This window comes from Electrona antarctica, assembly GCF_951216825.1.
Source record: "Electrona antarctica genome assembly, contig: scaffold_40, whole genome shotgun sequence".
In the NCBI taxonomy this organism is placed as follows: domain Eukaryota; kingdom Metazoa; phylum Chordata; class Actinopteri; order Myctophiformes; family Myctophidae; genus Electrona; species Electrona antarctica.
The window spans coordinates 241189-259668 of NW_027638523.1; the positions used below are offsets into that span (position 1 = coordinate 241189).

Consider the following 18480-nt stretch of genomic DNA (forward strand, 5'->3'; position numbering starts at 1 on the left):
GGAAAGTATTGACTTTCTTGATGTCACAATCTTCAAGGGCCCAAACTTCAACACAAACGGGAAATTAGACTTAAAAGTATTCTTTAAGGAAACAGACACTCACGCCTTACTACACAAAACGTCATTCCACCCACCACATTCGTACACAGGGATAGTCAAATCACAACTGCTGCGATTCCATAGGATTTGCACGCAAGGAAGTGATTTCAAAATAGCCTGTAAAACGCTATTTAATGCTCTCAGACTACGAGGTTACACCAGGACATTCCTACGGAAAGCTCACAATACCTTCTTAGAGGTAAGAGTACGGGATCAAGCCCCCAAAATAGCCCTAGTAACCAGTTATTCAACACAGAGCAGACTAGCCAACAACAGATTAAAAAGGAATTTTGAGAACCGAACAGATGATCTTCTAAAGGAATATAAAATTATATCAGCCTACAGAAAAAACAAAAATCTTAAAGACTATCTGGTACACAGCAAGCTAAAAGGAATCAACACACCAGTAAGCCAGAGACCAGAATACTTCAAACCCAAACAAATAGTTAAAAATAGAACTACAAAACGACACTCCATAATGTCCTTCCCCACTAGCTCTGATCCAGAGTGGGACAGAGTCGAGCAGGACGCAATGAACTGCTTGTTTAGCTCGGATCCAGAGGGGGGCAGAGACAAGCTGGACGGCGTGTTCAACTCTGTTGATGTCCCGTCCCCAACACCACTGGTCATGGTGACCTCCAGCTCCTCCCAACACTCGGAAGGTCCAGAGAGTTACATGGTGTCTGAGATGGACCTGCTGGACAGAGGCCAGTACCTGGTCCAGAGCTTCATGGGGGAAGGAAGCTTTGGGACGGTGGCCAAAGCCATCAGCACGTTCACCGGTGACACAGTGGCCATCAAGATATTGAAGAATCGCCACAATCACGATGAATTGGCAGCACATGAGGTAAGCAATAGCATTGTTCTTGAAGATTTTAATATTTGGTTCTGATTTATCATTAAGTTATCTAATCTAAATCTTTCTTGTATTCCTAGATGGCTGTGTTGCAAATTATGAAAGTCCTGGACCCTGACACGTGTGGAACAGTGAGATTTTACGACAGCTTTGTGCATAAAGGATTGAGATGCATGGTGTTTGAGTCTCTGGATGTTAATCTCCTGGATTTCTTGAACGAGAGACATGTCCCTATGTCCATGATGGAGACGAGATGCATCATACAGCAGGTATGGCTTTGACAATTACATTTTAAAGTAATGGAAAAAATATTGATACAAAGATACTGAGTTGAATTTCTGAATTTCTGATCATGCTCTTTATTCTTGTCTTGCAGCTTGCCATTGCACTCCAGGCCCTGAAGGGAATCGGTCTGATCCACACAGACATCAAACTAGACAACATCATGCTGGTGAACCAACGACAACAACCCCTCAAAGTCAAACTCATTGACTTTGGTCTGGCCGTTCCTGTCTCTGAGACCAAGCAACGGAGGATCAGACCTCCTCTTCAGTATAGGTGAGCCTTATTATCTGCTTCACTGAAAGCTCAATGCAAACAAATATTAAAATGGAAAGTGTAACAAGTGCAATTGAGAACTTGAAGAAACTTGAAAGTTGCTAACATTATCCTTTTCTTTTACAACCCACAGATCACCAGAACTCTTCCTGGGCCTCCCGATCACAGAGGCACTTGACATGTGGTCACTGGGCTGTATGGTGGTTAAGAATGAGGACCTTCCCGGGGACTTCGTATTTTGGGAGGTGGGGTCTTTCTCCCTGTCCCTCAGAGTAGCAATTGAACATGGTTTTATGTATAGCATTTAAGCTGCCCTGAGAGCAGCATTCAAAAGCTGCCCTCAGAGCAGCAATTTTGCGTGCGTGCGTGCGTAGAGAAAGATATTAATCATACTGCTAAAAAAGACAAAGATTGGGCTTGATCCTATTTTAGAATGGCTGTACACCTATTGGACAGTTGCAGAAACGGCATTGCCTTCCTTAAAGATTTGGTTTTTTTTTGCTTTTTGCCTTTATTGATAGTTACAAGTGAAGATAGACAGGAAAGAGGGAGAGAGAGAAGGGGAGAGACATGTAGCAAGGGCCATCATGAGCGGGACACGAACACGCAACGCGCTGTCAGGCCAGAGCCTATATGTGGCATGCGCCTGGACCACTAGGCCAGCGGGCGCCCGGCATTGCCTTCCTTGACCGTGCATTAATTAACTTGTGTTCTGTGACATGTTCTGTATTTAGTTAGTTTTACTTTACTATTTTCATGTGATTTTGTAATATCGTGTCTTAGTTCCAGTTAGAGTTGTGTTACCCTTGTGTGCTTTTATTTTGTATTGTTCATTTGTTCCTAGTGTTTCCTGTATGCCTTGTTACTGTTTGCCTGCCTTGTCTAACCTGTACTGTGATTAGCCTACTGTGTCCTCTGAGTTCCCCAGCCTATCAGTGTTGATTGTCAGTGGTGTTCACCTGTGTCCTTTTATCCCTGTGCCTTACTCCCCTGTTCTTTCAGTTCCTTCAACTCTGTTGGCTGCCCAGAGAAGAGTACTGCCGCTACACTCCAGGTTAGAGAACACAATCCTTATACGTGTAGGTGCAAGACTCGATGATGCATGATAGAATGAAGAAAATGCCAGCACTCAATATATGTCCTTTTTCACATGATTTTATTTACCTCTGACGAGCAGACAATTTGTACGTGTTTCGGCCTAGTTGGCCTTGACTCTGTCTGTGTTTAGGTCCTAAATCCTGCCTCGCTCTGTGACACCTTCCTCTGCAGTGATCTAAAAGTGACTGCAATCTTTCTTTTTCTCAAAGCCCTCGAAGATGATGATTCAAATCATTAAGAATGAGGACCTTCCCGGGGACTTCGTATTGGGGGAGGTGGGGTCTTTCTCCCTGTCCCTGAAGAGTTTCCGGGCACTCTATGCCCCCAATATGGAAGTACCAGATGAGGTATTTATGCGTTGACTTATTGGATGCATCAAAGTGTTAAATGTGTTTTAAAAAAAATCTGTAAAAATGTCTTATTTCTTTCCTTGAACTCTCCTCCATCTCTAGGTAATGGACGCCCTTTTTGTACTGAAAGCCAAGGTAAATGTGACTTATGTTGAACCATGCATGCCGTGCATTGCCATTGTAAATATTGCCAATGTTGTTGTTAATATCCACAATTAACTCATGCTATCTTCATATCTGAAAGGGTCACCCTGAGTGTGCCGTCTTCACGTCCCAGATCATGTCCAGAATACTGGATGGCTCCAAAAAGGCTGCAAGCAAATATTTTGTCCGTTTAATTATTCTCCTGGATGATGCCACACAGCAATCGGTGTCATTCATTATTATGGTGGAACTTTATACTTGGAGCTGAGGAATTAATAAAAACTACAATCAAGACATATTCACATAATATTCAAATCACAGATGCCTGCAATGCAAGGTTAAATGTTCACAACACATCCCATGAAATGAAGCATTATGGTCCTCAGCCTAGAACCTGTGTCTTTGGTACAGACTTCAGTAAAAATCTCATTTCATTCACCTTATTTTATCGTTCACATTGTGCATCCATCCTGCTCTTTTTGACAACATGACACTCCAGTAATCATTATTGAAAGCCATCCTAATCATAACAAGACAACAATTAGTCTGTACAGCCTTGTTAAATTAGTAATGATTTTCCTTATTTTCCACAGAACAATGTACTTAAGACGTGCAAGAGCGTCATGGGCCCCTATTTAGAGGGGAAGCCTGGAAAGGGCCATTGGACCTTTGTCGTAAGTAAACGCATTCAGTTTTATCACAGAATGCAGTTACTACCTATATGGAGTTGAGTAATAATGGGTGAGCTGTTTTGCTCCAGATTCGAAGGGCAGAGGCATTACGAAGTGTATCTTTATGATAGCGATAATGTCACACATGATAGTGGCAGCGGTGGCCGAATGGATTGCGGAGCAGTCTTGATACCGGAAGGTCGCCAGTTCGAATCAGCGGTCCGACACGTTAAAATTACCACCGCTGAAGTGCCCTTGGACAAGGCATTGAACCACTACGATGAAATGTTCTATGAGCAGGGCCTGGCTGGAAACAAGTTCTTGAGCTTAGCTCAGATACCCTGGGTAAATATAGTAATCATTTCATTTCAATCCATTATAGGTAATGACAACGTTGTAGTTTTCAGATCGGATTTGATTTCTGCTACCTTTTTTGTTTTTTAGCATTGCAACTTTAATGACTATGTCATTACATACTGCAACTCCATTGGGGAGAAGCAGTCTAACTGGGAGTAAGTATATATTTGTATTGCCACATTACTGAACACATCCACGGATGAGGCCTTAACCTCCACACTAGAACCAAGAACAGGACTTAATTTAAGCATGCAACAGAGTACCCTTCAAACTAGACGGCAAGCTGGGACCAAAAACGTCCCGTCGGAACAACTTCAGGTGGTGTGAATGGACCTTATGCAGACAGCGGCCATATTGCCACCAAGGTGCTAACTAGGTGCAACTTCCCATTGACAGCTCATTCATCCAAACAGAAAAGTCCTATATATTTGCATTAAACCACGTCAAACTCGCCAACATTACAGCTGTACGGACAGCTTGAATTATCCTCTTTCAATCTGTAACGTTTTTGTTTCATAAAAATACACCGTTTCCTGTCAATAAATTCCGTGTCAGAGTTTGGGATTGCTCGTTGAATATCACTCAACAGCCCTGCATACAACCTGTTTTGAATTTGCACATAATGCAGGAGGCAGCAGGATGTTGCTTTACTAAAAACGAGTGCTTCCAAACTCAAATACTTAGGAAAAAAAACACCTTCAAGGAATTCCTTGACAAGAAGTAGCTCATAATAACTGCAGTGGATTTTTATGAAACTAACACTTTTCAGATAAAGGATAATTCAAGCTTTTTGCACAGCTGCAATGTTGATGAGTTTGACGTTGTTTAATACAATTCAATAGTACTTTTCTGTTTGGATGAATGGGCCGTCAATAATTTGCATCTAGTTAGCACCTTGCTGGCAAGATAGCTGCGGTAGACTCCCATCTATGCCGGTCATCAATGTAGAAGCCCACCCCCCAGGGTTAGGGTTACGCACAGCTCAAAGATGCTGCAAGGTTATTTTGCCTGGTCGGCTGTTTGCCAGCACTTACTAGTGTGGCGAACAGTAGGCCTATATATCGGAAATGGTTAATGACTATCATTACCGGTTATTGTTTTTTAACTTGACACCTTTTGTTGTGGCTATTAGACATTTTGCATTGAAAAAACGACCAGGCTGCGGCCCCTGGAAAGTGGCCACCTTTCCCCACAGCCTGCAAGAGGATGCGGTCTCATGTGGGGTGTACACAGTAATGGTAACTCAAAATCAATCAAAATCCCTGCCACCAGCGGCCTTCCAAGTCACACAAGGTACACTTGCTCTCCTTGTATTCTGATTTATTTTCAATCATTTTTTTTTAAATTTGTACTGTTTCTGTAAATATATGCTTCAAGATTATTTTTATTAGGTGACAATTATTATTATTATAAATGCACGTCAAATATGTCTTTGAACGCGGCTTTTATTTGTCAAAAAAGGTGCTTCTAAACTGTCTTAACACTAGCATGTCTGAATTAAAATCACTACTACTATGACGGCTAACGGTCAGGCTGACCGGTGTTTTTCGTGCAATTCCATTGGCCACTCTCTCCCTGCATCTCTTCACACCTCTCCCCCCGTGGCGGGGGGTTGACGACTTGCCATTGTCTTCTAAATGTCACATTCCAACTAATTCAAGGCAGCGTTTCAACTCGACAGGACAACTCAAAGTTATTTTTCAACATGTATTTATTTAGCTATGCTCAATAGATAGGTGGAAACAATACGCCAGTCAGTCAACACACCATATTTCACCATATTTTTGATGCGCTGATATATGAAATGAATATGCGCGACAGCTGTGCGTGCGTGCGTGCAAATCAGAAAAGTTTAGGCTACAGACAAAGGAGTTGGGAGTTTGGGAGCGGCCGGCTAGCCACATATTAGCCTATATATATTTTAAAAATACCCAGCATAATTGTTGGGAAGGCTAAGCCTGGCCTAGCCGCCGCCTATGATCGATGTCATTTATATATATTTGATTTATTGTGCCAGCAGAGAGATCCGTAGCAGCAGCACGGTTTATATATACACCAGGGAGAGAGAAAAAAGGGAGCCGTGATGCGTGGAAATCAGTTCCACTGGTCGCGTGCAGAAAAGTTATTTTCTTTTTCATTTCAGTTTACCAAACTATAATTATAGTGACGATGTGAGCGCTATATATTCAATATAGCGCTAGCTATAGCTAGTTTCTGTACCATACCACGTTCCTATGTCGCGCATTTCATATCAGCGCATCTTACCGTCTCGTTTCTGTATTGAATCAACCAAATTTGTACCGTAGTAAAAAAAAACAATGTCTGTTTACTTGGATCCATGAACATAAATTATAACATAATTATGCTAAAGATGGCGTGTATAGTCAACATGTATTTATATCTATTGAGCTATGCGCTTGGTGGAAACAATACCACACACCATATTTCTTTTTCCGTTTCGAGAAATAAAGTCAGACATGAATACTTTGTGTTAATTCAAGAATGTTTATTGTTTCTTAGTGTTACACAATATAACAATATAAAGCATGCAAGGTGTGACATAAAATCAGGAAAACATCCTATGGCATTAGTTTCTGTACATTTATCTGGATGGCACACAAAATGTTGTCTTTCTCTTCTTTCGCTTAGATACACTTGACACATGTCATAGTAAATGTACCAGTGCATGTTCCACACGCCCGTTTGTCACATTTATGGCAGCTGATTAGCGTCTTGTTTCCACATCCGTCAAGCTGACACTGCCTTCTCTTCTTGGGGGTAGGGGTGTCTGGTGTCTGTGGACCATTCTGGGCCCTCTTGGCAGCTCTTGGCGTTGTAGGCTGGTTCTGTGGTGTGGTCGGCAGCGGCTGCAGTGTATTTATGTATTTATTTAGCTATGCTCAATAGATATAGGTGGAAACAATACGCCAGTCAGTCAACACACCATATTTTCTTTTTCATTTCAGAAACTATAATTATAGTGACGATCTGAGCGCTATATATTCAATATAGCGCTCACATGTCACTATAATTAATTACCCTTGCGCAGCAATTACACTGTCCATCTTTGTATTGAGACAATAAAATAAATACGACATTAGCGTTATATATTGTCATTTTTATATAGAGGGGATACATTATAGGGAAGGAGGTCTATCGCGTTGGAATGATTCATGTCATTGATTCATGTCATTTTTACACTGTTCGTTTAGCGTGCCCTCCGAAAAATAAAGTAAAAATATTTTTGATGCGCTGATATATGAAATGAATATGCGCGACATAGTCACAATGCTATAAACTTTATTATTCCAACATAATTATGCTAAAGATGGTGTGTATAGTCAACATATTTCTTTTTCCGTTTCGAGAAATAAAGTCAGACATCGTTATTTCTGCAAACCGCATATAAGAAATATAACATCTAAAACAACATTTAGTTTATGTAAGTTTGTAATGTAAGTTTGCCTACATGTGGACTTCCACATGTAGGTTGGAATGCAAATGACACATTAGCTTGAACAATGCCCGTCTCCAGCCGGGAGGAAGGTGTGAACAGCACGGCTTGTGGGGGAGAAAGGGTGAGGGCTCTAAGAGCGGTCCCACGGACCGCAAAAGAGCAGACATTTTAGTAGAATTATGTCTAAAATCATATTTCCAAAACGTTTCAGATGAAAAAAAAAACAGAGATGGTTTGAATCGAACATTTAGAAAAAGTCATGCAAGGGGAACTTTCTCAGGACTTCATGGGCAAAGAAAATCCACTTCAAAATTTCAAAATCGGTCAGCCTGACCGCTCCGACGCGCTAGTGTTAAAGGCTAATAATATCACTGGCAAGCACGCATAGTCCCGGGTGTTCCGACCAGTGACCACCGCATCGCATCGATGCCATTCATTTGTCACACACGTGTGCGACATGGCAGATTGAGAGGAGACAGAGAGGTTGAAGGGAGAGAAGAAAGACTCACTCGTGCGTCGCAGACATAGCCTACAGTATAACAGGACTGTCACTGCACAGACGCTGAAAGAAAACGCCACTAAAGACCTGAGAAAAACTATTTGAAAACGTTAGTGTTGTCTAACTTGTCCTCCTTGCACTTATACACTCCACACACATGCACGCAAACAAACACACACACACAGTCACACACACAGTCACACACACACACACACACACACACACACACACACACACACACACACACACACACACACACACACACACAGTGTGTCACACAAACTATTTGAAAACGTTAGTGTTGTCTAACTTGTCCTCCTTGCACTTATACACTCCATATGGTTATAAAATATTTAACTCGCTCTGGAGTGAGTAGAAGACTCAGAACACAAGAAGCAAGAGCCATTTACTGATGACTTAAGTAGACATGAAACACAACTCACCACTGTTCAAGGACGCGCAGGGAAAAGGTAAAAAAAAAAGGTTTAGAACAGTCTGTCCATTGTGGTGAGAAAAGTTTGTTCACGTTTATAAAGTCTACTCAGTAGACAGTCTAGTGTACATTGTCCACCAATGTACAGTAGGCCTAGACTCTACTGCTACTCTACTGTACACTGGACAATGTAGGCCTATACCGAACTCAAGTAGCCTATGCTAAATGTAAGCTTACTACAAAGTAGGCTACAATGTATTGCAATCAAGGCTGTATTATAATGTATGCCATTGAACAAAATAATAACCCAAAAAAGTTAAATAGCTTGTAGCTATGCCCATTTTCACTAAACATGGCTATCAGAAAGGTATGCTTTGTACTCAAACTTGAATTAACTAGATATGTAGTGGTGTAAAAATAAAATAGAGTTAAAGTCAGGTGCTTGCAAAAACTTGATTAAAAATGTACTTAGTTAATGTCCACCACTTACTGTATCTTACCTACTGTATCTTACCTTATTTCCAATAATAATAATAATAACTACACATGCAAGCAGTTGTTTGTCTTGAACACGTCAACAGTCAAAAATCATAATCAAACATTTTGTTGTATTCCCACAGAACAGATACTTTCTGACAGAAAGAAGGTTGCTGCACCTCTTCTGCTACGCCGTAGGCTGCATAGAAGAACACGGAGGATTTGGGTGCATGAACTCGATCCACAAAGAGAAAAAAACAGGGGCATTACCACCATCTGGTACAGGAGCTCCGGGCTCATCCTGAGAGGCACCGACAATATTTTAGAATGAGTGCAACTCAAATGGACCACCTTCTCTCAATAGTTGGACCCGACATCACAAAGATGGACACAAACTACATTAAAGCCATAGAACCACAACAAAAGCTTGCAGTCACATTGAGGTATGTTTTAATTGCTCAACATTTCAACACAGTTCTTCATTTGTAATAATATAAAATATGAAATTTGGGCAGAGCCATGGCGGGTTGACACCAGCTGGCCGAGCCAGCATTGGGCGGCCAGATCTAGCCCATGGCGCCAACAATGTCAAAACACTGCCGACGCCTAGGGACTGGCACCCACAATCTGTCCCACTCGATGCCAGCCCGACCAGCAGAATCGACCCTCCACGGCTCTGCCATCTCCTTGAATGAAAGTGCACAGAACATCAAACAACACTTTTTTGTAATAAAAAGTGGGCAGACCGGGGCAGGCCGACACCAGCCAGCCGAGCCAGCATCAGTAGGCCAGATCCAGCCCTGACGCAGACGTCTAGGACTGGCACCCACGATCTGGCCCACTTAAAAACTGTCATTATGTTGTATGACGTGACTGTTACATTAATAGTGTATAGCCGTGATTAACATTGCAACTGGGATTGTTCAGAAGTAAATATATCGACATGTGAGGTTCACATGTCAATTCAATTATAATTCAATTATACTGTGTCAAAACCTGCCTCCATGCCTAAAGAAACAAAACAAAAAACAACACTTTGGCATCTTACAAGTATTGGAGGATCTAGGGCTCACCTGCTCACTAATCAAGACACTCACAGCTGCTCATAATGGGGAAGCTCTTCAGTTTCCTCTGGTTGATAGGGTGGTGGTGGTGGTGTCGGCATGTTTGGGTAGTTTGAGTTTCTGGTGGTCTAGTTTCAAACTGCTCTGGCATGACAGTCGTAAGGCGGGGGTAGTACATATGGTCTACCACTAGGACCTGCTTGTGAGGATTCTGCTGCTGGCCTAGATTCAAACTGCTCTGGCCTGACATACGTATGTCTTTCATAAGGCTGGGGTGTGACAGGATATGGCCTACCGCTCGCTACCACCCGCTAGTGAGAACTCTGCGTCACCCAATACTTGTAAGATGCCAACTTTTCTTGGCTCTATTCTTACTGTGAGTGTTGATGCTCTAGCACAGGGTTCCCCAATTAATTTTCCTCAAGGGCCATATTTTGACTAGGGTACCAGGCTGGGGGCCGAGTCTGCACGTGCGAGGTCGAGGTATTGCCCTGAAAATTCATTTTCAAGAAGCTGAAGAAGTGAAATGAAAATGTAAATTACTATAACAAATTATAATATAAAAGCACTTTCATATCCTAACAAAAATGGCTTTTTCAGAATCAATCTTTGTCACATCACAAGTACGGTTGGTACGGCGGTTTGTGCAGGCTCATCATTGCCGTTAAAAGATCAGCTCATATAGTGTAAAAGCATAAAGTGCATAATATGAATAATCTGCGAGTTGTGTGGAGGGAAAAAAAAGTCCCCTTCTGTTTAGCCTGAGAATTGAGGTCTAGAACGTGGGGTCATGTGATCAGTGAACACAATTATTATTTCCACACAACTCAAGGTATATTAATGACATGGAAAATGAGTGGTATTTCCTTTTAATGTGACTTAAGTGCATAATAAACAAGTCATGAATGTGGGTTGCTTAAAAGGACCCCTGGCTAATAAGACAAATGCATTAAAATATTATACTTGCCCTCTATAACAAAACATTAACCCTGTGAATAGGAGGGGCTATAGCGCCCCTCAAAAATCATACCCATGTGAAGTGAGGGGCGCTCTTATCATTATACATCATCATCTCATGAACAACTTAACTTATGTGATTGGTTGGTTAAATGTATGTCATCTGACGGACATTTGTGTGGGGAGTGTGGGGACAAAAGCTGTATAAAAAAATAAACCACCTTAAATATTTTATTTCTTTCATAAATAAAAAATCTTTCACTCAATAGGAACTGCTCCTTTTGTGTTCATATGGTCTAGCCCTATGGAATGCATATGCCAATAAAAAAAAAACTTATTTCCAAAATACATGAGCATCAAAGCAATATTTTAAATACTTTTTATTAGCATGTGCATTCCATATTATTCCATAGGGCTGGACCACACATGGACATAATCATCAACTTGTGTGCAGGAGCAGTTCCTACTGAGTAAAAGATTCTCTATTTATGAAATAAATAAATGTGTGTTTCTATTTTTTGTTATAGCGGGCAAGTATGATGTTTTAAGGCATATTGTCTTAACAAAACAAAAAAAATGAATGTGATTACTAACCTTCTGCTTGACAAATGTGGCCATGTAGGGGGCATAACGCCATTCTCTCTGGCTTGTTCCGCCAGAACCACTTGGTAGATGTTGTCTCCTTCGCCACTTATTAAGCCCCTTAGATAGCACACTATGTAGACTTAGATAGTATTTTAAACAGACTTATAGCTTGTTACGTAGACAGCTCTAGAACTGCACTTTATGTAGTCATAGCACTTTATAGTACACATGTATAATATATTATTGCGAACGCAGTGATTGCGAACGCAGTGAGCATTTACTATGAGACCCAGTAGATCCTGTCTGTCTGTCTGTGTGTCTGTCTGTGTGTGTGTCACGCTGTAACACCAACCACCCACCACCAGAGGGCGCATCTGTATCACACACAAAAACACACACACGTATGCACACACGCACGCACACACACACACACACACACACACACACACACACACACACACACACACACACACACACACACACACACACACACACACACACACACACACACACACACACAAACAACTTAACTTAATAAAAAAAAACTTAACTTAAAAAAAACCTTAAAAAAAAAAAACGAATTTATCACACAAAAACACACATGCACGCACACACACACGCGCACACACACACACACACACACACACACACACACACACACACACACACACACACACACACACACACACACACACACACACACACACACACACACACACACACACACACAAACAACTTAACTTAATAAAAAAACTTAACTTATAGTAAGGGCATTTTATCAGGTATTTGACCAATCTGGGAACTAAATCGTTACCAAGAAATGTCTTCACCAATGTGTTTCTAAAGGTGTCTAATAACATATACTAAAAGTTTGAAATTCAACTCCCGTGGGAAATTGAGTATTATTAGCATAATATGTGACCATACCCTTATCATCCTATATAAGGCAAAAAAGTCCAAATTTCATCATTCTTTAAGTAGCATGTGACATATGAAACTAGGGGGTTTTCATGATTCTGAATCCATTCCAAGCATTAGTTTTGCACAAAAAACACTCCTTGGGCTAAATTAGGCCATATCCACTTGACCAAATGTGCTGACCGCATCACGTTTGTGAGGCCGTTTTCCTCCCAAGGAGTGTTTTTTGTGCAAAACGAATGCTTGGAATGGATTCAGAATCATGAAAACCCCCTAGTTTCATATGTCACATGCTACTTAAAGAATGATGAAATTTGGACTTTTTTGCCTTATATAGGATGTTATGGGTATGGTCACATATTATGCTAATAACTCAATTTCCCACGGGAGTTGAATTTCAAACTTTTAGTACATGTTATTAGACACCTTTAGAAACACATTGGTGAAGAAATTTCTTGGTAACGATTTAGTTCCCAGATTTGCATAGATTTCTCTTACTATTAAAAATAAATCTTTAAAAAAATCTTTACAAAAAAAAGAACTAAAAAAAAACCTTAAAGTACGTAATTTATTCTAATTGTTGTTATTGCAATTTACGAGCTGCGTTCGCTTCCCACGTCCGCGCGCCTTACTTGTATAGTATAGTATTTATAGTTTACATAGATACTCCACTGTTACGTTCTTAGTTTACGCATGATTCATGATAACTACTTTTTATATATGTGATGTATGCCATGCTTTTATTATTGCTTAATGTAAGTCGCTCTGGATTAAGAGCGTCTGCTAAATGCCTAAATTGTAATTGTAAATTGTATTAAAGGCATCCCTCAGCGACTTCCACCTCGCCTTGCAATCAGCCACTGTAAATTCAAAACAAGTACATTATCACAAATGTTAACAGACCTCCCCCCACCCCCTTTACAGGTTTTTAGCCTCAGGAGATTCTCTATCCAGCTTGGCTTGGCATTCAATTATCGCCTAGGGGAGAGCACCGTCGCCTCTGCCATAAGGACACGTGATGCAATCAATCGGCGGATGGTTGGGACCTACATGCCGCAGCCAACCGAGAATGACTGGAGAGAAATCGCCAACCAGTTCATGGGTAGATGGAACTTTCCAAATTGCATCGGTGTCATTGACGGCAAACATGTACTCATACAGGCACCCCCCAACTCTGGCAGCTTGTATTGGAATTATAAGAAGACCTTTTCCATTGTCCTGATGGCTCTGGTGGATGCCGACAAAAGATTTAGAGTGGTTCACATCGGGGACTATGGCAAGGCCAATGCTGGGGGTGTGTATGGTGCATCAGCGCTGGGCAGAGGTCTGGAGGCTGGAACCCTCAATGTACCTGATGATGCCGTCATACCTATGGGCTGAACATCTGGGTGAAATGCCCTTTACCATCATTGGAGATACAGCATTCTAGTGGTGGGGGAAAAAATCGATTATCCAATTAATCGCGATGACGTCATGGACGATAATTTATCGCTGCACAAATGTCAAACATCGATAATATAATAAAAAAAATTTACCAGAGTTTAAGGGCGGAACTAATCTGCGAATGCGCTGCCGCACCGTACCGGACATTTTACGGCTGCGCACACAACGCTCGCCTCGCACATGCGTCTGCTTCGCCTGTATAACCTAGTAACCAAAACAAAAACAAGAGAGAAAGAGAAAGATGGCAGAACCAGAAAAGGAAAGACGGATTAGACCCGCTCCTTCTGCATTTAAAGCCAGTGTGTGGCAACATTTTGATTTGTATGAGGTTGAGGGGACAGGGAAACTGGACAAAACTTACACCGTGTGCAAGTTGTGCAAAGAAAGGAAAAAATACAGCGGGAACACGACAAACATGAGAGACCATCTTGCCCGCTGGCATCCAGAGTTGGTGGAAAATAAAGGGAACCCCGTTGTTGCTGAGAGTTCTACTTCCAACCAGAGCACCATCCCGAGCACACTGCCAAAGCTGGCGGCTCACTCACAAAGGGCAGCAAGAATTACCAAGGCAATCGGCGTGTTCATTGCGAAGGACATACGTCCGTATTCCGTCGTGGAGAACGACTGATTCAAGCGTATGTTACGCACTTTGGAGCCACGGTACGTAGTCCCATCTCGGCATCATTTTACACACATACGTCCGTATTCCGTTGTGGAGAACGACGGATTCAAGCGTATGTTACGCACTTTGGAGCCACGGTACGTAGTCCCATCTCGGCATCATTTTACACACATGGTCATCCCCAGTCTGTACGTGGAGGCGAGAATCAACGTTGAGAAGTCACTGCAACAAGCGGGTAGTAGGGTTGCAGTGGCGACTGATGCGTGGACATCGATTGCTACAGATTCGTATGTCACCGTAACTGCGCACTTCATCAACGATGAATGGCAGCTGATGTCTACCGTTCTACAGACAAGAAGAATGACCGAGCAGCACACAGGTAAAAAGTGTGATGCAGCTCATAAAGAATGCAGCAGAAGAATGGCACATCCGTACCGAAAGATTTGGTGCTAACTAGTGATAATGCTTCCAACATGATTCTTGCTGCTCAACTGGGAGGATTCCTGCATGTAAAATGTTATGCCCACACACTAAACCTGGCAGCTCAGAAAGCACTCAAGCTCCCCGTCGTTTTGAAGCTGTTGGGGAGCATCAGACGTGTCTGTGCGTTCTTCTGAGCGCAGGCGTCGGTGGCACAGGGGTAGAGTGGCTGGACGGTAAACGCAAGGTTGCCTGTTCGAACCCGGGCTCCCCCAGAGTTAGTGTCGAAGTGTCCTTGAGCAAGACACTGAACCCCAAATTGCTCCCGGTGTGCTGGCTAGTGCCTTGCATGGTTTCTGCCGCCATCGGTGTATGAATGTGTGTGTGAATGGGTGAATTGATGCACAATCTATGTAAAGCGCCTTGGATAAAGGCGCTATATAAATGCACCATTTACCATTTAAATGCACCATTTCTTCCACCGCAGCACCAATGCAAAGAAGGTGTTAGATGAGAAGCAGAAGACACAACCTGGCCTCGAGAAAATAATGAAGCTGAAGACAGACGTGTGCACCAGGTGGAACAGTGCTCACGAGATGGTTGAAAGGTTCCTGTTGCTACAGCCTTCAATCACTGCTGCCATGCTGTCCCCTGAGGTGAGAAAAAAGGAGGAGGACATCGACACGTTCAGCACAGCCGACATCACAAATGCAGAGGTGTTTGTCAAGGCCATGAAGTCAATGAAAGATCTCGCCTACAATGGAGCTCCAGCTGCGGAAGAAGTGGCCAGGTACAGAGTGGCTAAATCACTCCCTATCAAAGAAAACCCTCTGGAATGGTGGAAGAAGAATCAAGAGGTATTTCCTCTTCTGTCGCGCCAGGTAGAGTTAGGCTGATAGGGAGAGGCAGAGGCTCCGTCGGTCCGGCTCCCCAGTCTGGACGTCGCACTGTACAGCGAACAATGGACGGGTATCTGAACGATTTGCTCGTGGACAACAGACGGGACAGCGAGACAGAGTCGGAACCAGAGATGGTGGGAGAGGAACACTTGATCGACCAGAGGCAGCAGGTGAACGAGAGCGCGCCTCCTCCTCCTCCCGCGGTGGATCCTAAGCAGCCCCTGGCCGCCATAGCAAACCCGCCCATCGACCCCCACCCTGAGTCTCTGCAACCTGGGCCCAGCTCAGCACCGGTTCGCCGACCCAAGTCCCCAGACTCTCCACAACCTGGGCCCAGCTCAGCGCCGGTCCGCCGACCTAAATCCAAGCAGAGCAAAGTGTCAGTCCGTCGCCCCCGGTCCAAACAACCTGGACCTTCAGCAGTGCCTCTCCGTCAGGGTAGCCGTGCCCGAAGACGGACCTCGCATCTCGGTCAGGCGGACGACCCTTTTTCTTCAACATCCCCAGATGTATCGGAGGATGTTGGGGTCGAGTGGGACCCTACACGGGAAGAAGTCGCCGACGTCCAATACCTATGCATCGGTAAGCCAACTTCCATTTATTACAATGAGTGCATAGTAAAGTATATAGTACACATGTATCGTAGCCCGCAGTCGTTACTTGTGCTACTTCTTTCACTTTTTATATATACTTTATTGAGAATTATTCAGGGTTTTACAATGTATACATATATATTACATTGAAGTACAAAAATATATCATGTTGGCCATCATCATCCGCCGAACATGTTGTGTTGACATCATCCCACCGTGGCGGTGGGATGTCGTTTGGTTGTTAGTCCATCCAACATCATGTGTCGAACAAACGCCATCCGTTGTTAGCCCATCCAACATCATGTGTCGAAGTCGAACATGTTGTGTTGACATCATCCCACCATGGCGGTGGGGTGGCGTTTGGTTGTTAGCCCATCCAACATCATGTGTCGAAGTCGAACATGTTGTGTTGACATCATCCCACCGTGGCGGTGGGATGGCGTTTGGTTGTTAGCCCATCCAACATCATGTGTCGAAGTCGAACATGTTGTGTTGACATCATCCCACCATGGCGGTGGGATGGCGTTTGGTTGTTAGCCCATCCAACATCATGTGTCGAAGTCGAACATGTTGTGTTGACATCATCCCACCATGGCGGTGGGATGGCGTTTGGTTGTTAGCCCATCCAACATCATGTGTCGAAGTCGAACATGTTGTGTTGACATCATCCCACCATGGCGGTGGGATGGCGTTTGGTTGTTAGCCCATCCAACATCATGTGTCGAGGTCGAACATGTTGTGTTGACATCATCCCACCGTGGCGGTGTAAATGTGTTTTCTCATGGGGGAGGGATGGCAACATTTTCAACAACTTGTGTCGACATCATCCCACCGCCACTTATTTAGCCTGGGGACAAACATCTATGTCCATTGTGTTGGCGCTAATCACTCAAAGTATCCTGGCTACAAAAGAAGCCATGTAACTGGCTACATTTGTATAGTCTGAGCTAATGCTTTTATTCAAAGTGCTTTACATACGACGATGTTTATTGTGCTTTCATTTGTAAGTGTACTGTGAATTGTTTCAATCAATGGGCGATGTAAATGTGTTTTCTCATGGGGGGATGGCTACATTTAGCTTGGGGGGGAGGGGGTGGCGCGAAAAGTTGCCCACAGATAGGTGGTGGTGGTGGCGCTAAAAATGCCCAGAATGCCCAGAGGTGGTGGCGCGAAAAGTTCCTACAGAGTGGGGGAGGGTGTAAAAGCAAACATTTTTGGTAGTTTGTGTTTCTGTGTTGGGTTAGTGTAGTGTCGGTTGCTTTACTGTAGTTCGTCTTTGTTTTATATAGGCTACTTTGCTATGGTGCTGATTTTATGTTCACCTTATATTTATAAAGACTAGTCCTTACCCGTTGTGAGATATTGCCCCCCAGAAATATTAATTACCATTCATTTTAACTTGTATAATATAATTTTGTGGGGTTTATTTATGAATAAAAACAGTACTATAACATGAAAGTATTCGTATAAATGCATGGTAGGGAAATTTTTTCATGGCAAGGACCGTAACATTTACACTTATTTAAGCAATATTACACGAGAGGGTGTGGGTTAACGTGATTATTGCCACGACAGGGATGCGGTGAGGAACGAGACGAAGTCGAGTTCCGCAAGCATCACTGAAGTGGCAATAATCACGTTAACCCACACCCTCGAGTGTAATATTGCAATTATACAACAGTTACCCTTAAAACTAAGAAAATCGCTGAAAAAATATATATTTTTAATGACAGATGTAGTCACTACGACCACAAATGTCCCAAGAAACTAGCTAGCCTAGCGACCGAGTATGCTAGCGCTCTGGGAAAACAGAGCAGCTGAATTCTTTGTTTTGATTAGGTGGTGAATGGTGCTGGTTTAACACACGGCTAGAATGCCGTTTCAACCAATCAGATTGCTTCCTCGAAACGACCTGTGGTATAATAGGCCACAGACCCCCATTTGAAAAGTATGAAAGACCCCAGTTTGACATGCAGCACA

At 42.9% G+C, this 18480-nt stretch overlaps 1 protein-coding gene across 3 annotated transcripts in view; it reads left to right on the forward strand.

Moving 5' to 3' along the window:
- The window catches only part of LOC306917958 (uncharacterized protein), a 338291-nt gene that overhangs the window by 138560 nt on the left and 181251 nt on the right, over window positions 1-18480 (forward strand). The window lies entirely within an intron of this gene.